Raw genomic sequence first — 6,100 nt, 5'->3', positions numbered from 1 at the left:
AAAAGGTCAGAATGTAGATATTTCGTCAAAAATTTGACAAGGTATCCTCTGAAAATATGATGCAATAGATATATCAACTTGTTTGCAAAACTTATATATTTCATAATGATAATCAAATCATGTCATATGCACACTAAAATCTAACTATGTACTAATTACCACAACACCATTCTTTCTACACAAACAACTATATCAATACTTGTAAAAATGACAGATAAAATAAACCCATAAAATTTTTCAATCCCAAACTACTTTAATCACAAAACAAAATGACATAAATTACTTATAAATCAATCGCTATCTCAATGAATGAACAAAAACCAAGCAAGAGGTATTGAATTACATTTTGGGTCACTAAAAAATTTGCTTAATTCAAAAACCATGTAGTGAGAAAGTATTCTTTGAAAATGTAAATTGAAATCAATGTAAAATTTTTTTAATTTTTCGACAGAATATCCTTTGAAAATATGATACCACAAATATATCAACCTATCTACAAAACTTATACATTTTATAATCATAACCAAACCATGTCATATGCATGCTGAATACCACAAAACTTCATAATGTTAACCATCAACATGCCTAAACATGACTATTTACCAATTGCTTTAGGCATCAAAACAATAATAACTATTATTTTACCTATTTCGAACTATTTACCATTGCAAAATAAACCCATAGTTGTGCCTAAACATAAAAAAGATTAAAGAATGATCACAAAACGTAATTATATATAGTACATTTACAAAATGGGTCATTCTTTAATCTAATTTATCAAAATAGGTTATTTATCTACACGTCATTGTAAATACTCACGTCATTTATCTCCATCACAACTTTGAATGTCATTGTATCAATCCAAATCCACATCTTCTAACTGGGAGAATGTACAACAATCTAGCGTTTACAAAAATAGTTAAATTTAGTCATGTCATTGATTTAAGTTTAATCTAGAATCTCATTGATTTCCTCTCCAAACTAAGGCTGAAATATTTTTAAACTAACAAAATAGTCTTAACATATATTAAAAAAAAATCGATCATTAAATTTGAACCCATGCCTGAAGGAATGGAGCAACTAAAAAAAATTGAACATTAGAGTTTTTGTCAACACATGTCACTTCCCTTTCATATAAAAAGTTATCAAAGACCAAGGTGAATTGAAAAGGCATTTAGAAACAAGGGAACTGTATGTCTTCCTCTTGTCATGTGAGGAAACCATTATGTTTTGTGTTGGATGGAGGTGACCGGCTGTCGAACCACTCCAGAATTAGAGATTTATGTTTGCATCTCTTCTCTAGTTTGCAGCAAAGTGCACCCTAGGTCATCTCTCACAAGGAGCCTCACTTTCTTCTACCAACAAAGGAGAACCAATACAAATAATAGTTTGTTTAGGGGGGGGGGGGTTTGACAGAAAACTAATTAACAAAACAGAAAGATAAAGATGGAGGAAAAATCAGTAAAAGATATGCAACCGGCTGTGTATTTGTCTCCTATGTGAAATCTTCCTCGTCCAACCTATATACGTTGGCTTGCTAGATGTTTTGATATCCGGATAACAAACTCAAAGCATCCCCAACAACTGTCCAAGGATTAGAATGATTGGAACAACAAAATGAATACAGAAATCTCTTGTAAACAAAATGCAGTCATTCACTCTCTATTCAACCTATCCGGACCTATGCAAGAACAACCGTTCAAGCACATAATATTCATTTCCTAGATGTTATACCAACCGGCTATAACATTCTGCTCTCTTAAGCATTTAACAGAAAATGAAACCATGCAAATTCACACAAACCTGCCATGAACTCCATGCATTCACAAATCTGCCCAAACTAAACCAAATAGAAATGAATAAGAAACAAACAACAAACCAGATTCTTGTAGCTCATCCGGGACTCAAATTCCACATGGATTCAAGACACACAACCGGTTACAAATGCTCTAGCCTATCATTACAGCAAGGAAAACAAAATGGAACAAAAGATGTAGAAAACAGAAAAATGCTACAACAACAAAAACGGGCAGAATCCTCTCTATTTTCTCCTCTCTTTCTATCTCATGATATTCTGGAAATTAATGCTAAGAGGCCTTAAATACATGGCTAAGAAAGGAAAGGCTAGGGAGGCTAGGGTTGGGCCTAGCCCAACAGAAAACAAGTGAGCCCAAAAACAGCACAATGAGTAGCCCAAGTCTGCTCCTTGAAAGTAGGCCCAAGCTCCTTTAGTTGAGCCACTTCTCTAGTCCATCCAATATTCCCTAAAGCCTGGATCCATAGAGTAGAGGTAAGATAGAAAATAGTGTAAGGACAATTTGAAGCATAATAAAATAGAAACAATGAAATATCAGCAAAAATTACTTCAAATGGCCTAATAAGAATGAGGTGAAATGCCAAAATATGGTATAAATATGAATGCTATCAGGAGGCAAGGCATAATACTATATGAAATATGTAATTAAATCCCTTAAAAACCCTATAAATTCGCCAAAAATCATCTACTTCAAAAGGGAAACTTAAATGAGGAAAACTTTTGCATTTTACATTATCTGTGATGCAAATTCATTAGTACTCGAGAACTACTTCAACTGACAACAAAATTCACGTAATTATATAATTGTAGTTGTTAAACTGTGTTAGTTATTTGTTCTCCGTAAAGGAATGTCATCTTGGAGTGATTACGGATTTTGAAACTAATTAAACCACAAATAGAAAGGCAAGGGTTTTTCTTTCCTTTTTAACCAAAGCAATATGATCATCTCATTACCAGGTGACCAACATATACTTTCCTTATTTTTGCTTAATCAGATGTTTACTATCAATAAACAATATGACAACTGTTAATTAGATGCAAGATTAATGGCCTCACCTACTGCCATCCGTGTCAAAATACTGAAATGCTTTATATAGATGGTCATCTCTTTCTAGTTTGTCTGTGTATAGTTGTAGTGATAAATTCAATGTAGGCAATTGTTCCATTTCCATCCATATCAACCTGCACCATATGATAATGTAGTTACTTTAAAAATGATATTAAGATGCAAAAAAACAAATAAAATCAAGGGATCTAGTTCTAGTCAGTTTTGCAACTTACAGCTTCCATGAGTTGCTTGAACTCAGCCTTAGACAACTTTAACCCAAGCTGAGCCAATCCCAACTTTAGTTTCTCATAGGTAATAGTGCCATTATTGTCCGTGTTCATGTGAGTGAACATTGCTTTAAGACCTTTGATTTATTTTTCAGAGAGATTTTCAGCAAAGACCTAGTAGGTAATCCACCAAGCCACTTAGTCAATTGTGTATAGAATCTTCATCAAGAACATAAAGATGGAAATTCTTGGCAACTTTCAGCCACACAAATAAAATAATGAAACGGTTTAATTGAGAAAAAGAAAGAATAATATACAAAATTGTACGAAGTAGCATATGACCCTAACATAAATATGCATCTCTAAGCATACACATATGTATATATGCATAGGTAAATAAAGAAAGTGAGGACTGATACCTTCTCTGGGAAAGGACCTGTGTTTTCCCCATTGCTTTCCCCATTATATGTCTCTCCCCAGTCTCGCCTACAACTTTAATCACAGGAAAAAGCCCATGATCTTCTTTTCTACCCCTTCTTCCTCCTTCTTCTTCTTATCATCCGAAAATACCATTGATTTCATATAATTTTCATATTCATATGAGAATCATTTCAACAATTGAACCCATAAATTTTTTTTTTTATGGTTTCCTACAACTGCTTTATTTTGAAAGAATTTTTTTTTTTTAAACAGTTCTCAAAACATATAAATGGATCTATAATGTATTCTACAATGTTGAGGAGACTTCAAAAGATTACTGTAATTGTTAAGCTTGTAAAACAGACAATATAGTTAACCATCGGTTGCATAAGATAGAAATTAGCAAAAGAAAAGAAATACAATAACTTGTACAAAGAAGAAAAAACAGAAACATACCTGGACTCCCCATAATGCTTCATGTTGTGGATAGTCAGTACTAATCTATACAACATGTCAACGTTACAATTTTAAGAGGGAAGCATCACAACAAGCATCAGATAGTCAACCCTTGGTTCTTAAAGTGACTTAGTAAAAAAATTAGCTATTGAACAATTGATCCAATAAAAAAAAAGAGAGGTAATTTTAGGCAAAGGGGGCTTTATATTACTTGAGCCCACACACTCAATGTCAATTGAGTCCAAATAAAAAAAAAAGAAAAAAAAGCAAAATAAAATTAACCCAAATTGGAAAAAAACTTGAACCAAACTAACCCAATCACATTGGTTTTGTTTGGCTCTCAGGTTGACCTTGATTTATGAGCACCCCTAATCTTAACCAGTGAACAGACAAAAATATAAGTCCAATCATTCATAATAAACTTCATTTAAAGATTAATTATATCACAAATTTACAATCCACATACCATTCTCTTGATCCTCACACTTGGGGCCTTTAAGTACATCAAATGTATATATGAACATAAACACACCTATTGGAACACATCACACAACATGTTTACAAATATTATACATGAATAGAAGTTGCCAAAATGAAAAATGCTTAAGTAGTTACACCCTCTTTGGGTGAGCCTCCAATCCATGTCTCAATTTACCCTCAATTTATACACGACAATTTACCCTCAATTTCTCTGATAATAATCTTAACACGACAAGCATCAGATAGTATCACGAAGTCATAGGTCAGACCCTCAATTTATACATAAATCCAACTATATCATTCGTGACAACTTATTGTTTTTTGAACATGTTGATTTGTTTCTTAGGATGACAAATTAATATTTCTCATATCTAAAGGGTTTCATGCTTACAATCAATCTTTGGGGAAAAAAATCGCAATAATGACTTTAGTCTTTGGCAATAACTTTGGTTGTAGGATTGTCGATTGACAATTAATGAGAAACCTTCTCTACCTTTGATGTCTTAATTCAGGGAACCTATGCTACAACCAGTTATAATTCAGGAAGTGTCATATTATTTTTGGCCCCAAATCACTCTCAAAACTTTCATTCTTTTCACAAATTGTGTCTAGCACTTTTGCTTATTATTACGTAAGTAAAGGTTGGCTAAAGCAAGTACACTTAACTTGGTTAGGCTTAGAAGAGGAGACGTGTTCAGTGAAATGGGATCTTGATTATGGTCCTAAAGAGGCAGGTGGTTTAGGTAGTGGTATCATGGCTTCTAGGAGCACAACTCAAGTAGCCACTTTGTTGCCTGGATGCTGAATCACTACCTTCGCTGCCTTCACCGCCTGACAATTCCCCATTTCTCACCTTTCTAATCCACACACAACACACAGAGATATGATCAAATCAAACTCCCATGTTTCAATATCGTTCGTTTCAGTTGGGTGTTTGTGCAGAGGAGGAAGAAGGGTGGGGGGGAATACCTGGCTATAGCGGTGGCAGTGGTGGTGGCGGTGGCTGGCTGTAGCGGTGGTAGTGGCTCTGGCTGCTGTTGGCCATCGTACCTCCAGGGCCACCATGCAGCCTCATTCTGTAGCAGCCTCTCGCCTCCGTTTCAACCACAAACGACCACCATTGCTACTCTCTTCACAGTTGGAACAACAAGATTTGGGACGCTCGCCACTAGCCTTCGCACAATTAACCGGCCTCCATCTCCCTTTCTCTCAGCCAAGCTCTTTCTCTTCCTCTCTCTTTCTTTCTCTCTCTTTCAATCAAAAAGAAAAAGTGGTGGCTATGACTAGCAAAAGTGGGGAGACATGGGTGGGAACTCAAATTCATCTCAGCCATTAATCTACCTTTAAAACTCGTCTGCCATCTATACAAAATGTATCTTTAGATATTTTCAAAAATCATTCTGTTTTATTATATAGATATGTTATATATTATATAATATATTAAGTTACGTTTATTAATTAAGATATAAATAAAAAATAAAATATAAAAATATCTTAAATAAAAATATTTGTTATTATTTTTATTAAATTTCTTTTAAGAAATCATGTAACTTTTTAGATAAATTTATTTATTATTTTAATAAAATTTTATTTTATTCATTTTAATAAATACAGCTGGGCAAAAGAGAGAAGGCGCAGCTGGGGATTCAAAAG

The 6,100-nt window shown here is 33.8% G+C and overlaps 1 long non-coding RNA gene across 2 annotated transcripts; it reads right to left on the bottom strand.

The window, feature by feature from the left end:
• Positions 1 to 651: 651 nt before the first annotated feature.
• LOC127807320 (uncharacterized) lies at positions 652 to 5,738 on the bottom strand. 2 transcript variants are annotated; one of them, XR_008024634.1, is made up of 3 exons: positions 3,098 to 5,738; positions 2,873 to 2,998; positions 652 to 900 (listed from the first exon to the last, which is right to left on the bottom strand). It is a non-coding gene; the product is annotated as an uncharacterized LOC127807320 (long non-coding RNA). The 2 variants fall into 2 exon arrangements; XR_008024633.1 differs by lacking the exon at positions 652 to 900 and having other exon boundaries at positions 2,500 to 2,998; positions 3,098 to 5,304; positions 5,417 to 5,738.
• Between the last annotated feature and the right edge of the window lie 362 nt (positions 5,739 to 6,100).

This window comes from Diospyros lotus, chromosome 8, assembly GCF_014633365.1.
Source record: "Diospyros lotus cultivar Yz01 chromosome 8, ASM1463336v1, whole genome shotgun sequence".
NCBI lineage: Eukaryota > Viridiplantae > Streptophyta > Magnoliopsida > Ericales > Ebenaceae > Diospyros > Diospyros lotus.
Note: the sequence above shows the minus strand (reverse complement) of the source record. Positions and strands in the feature narration are given on the sequence as shown.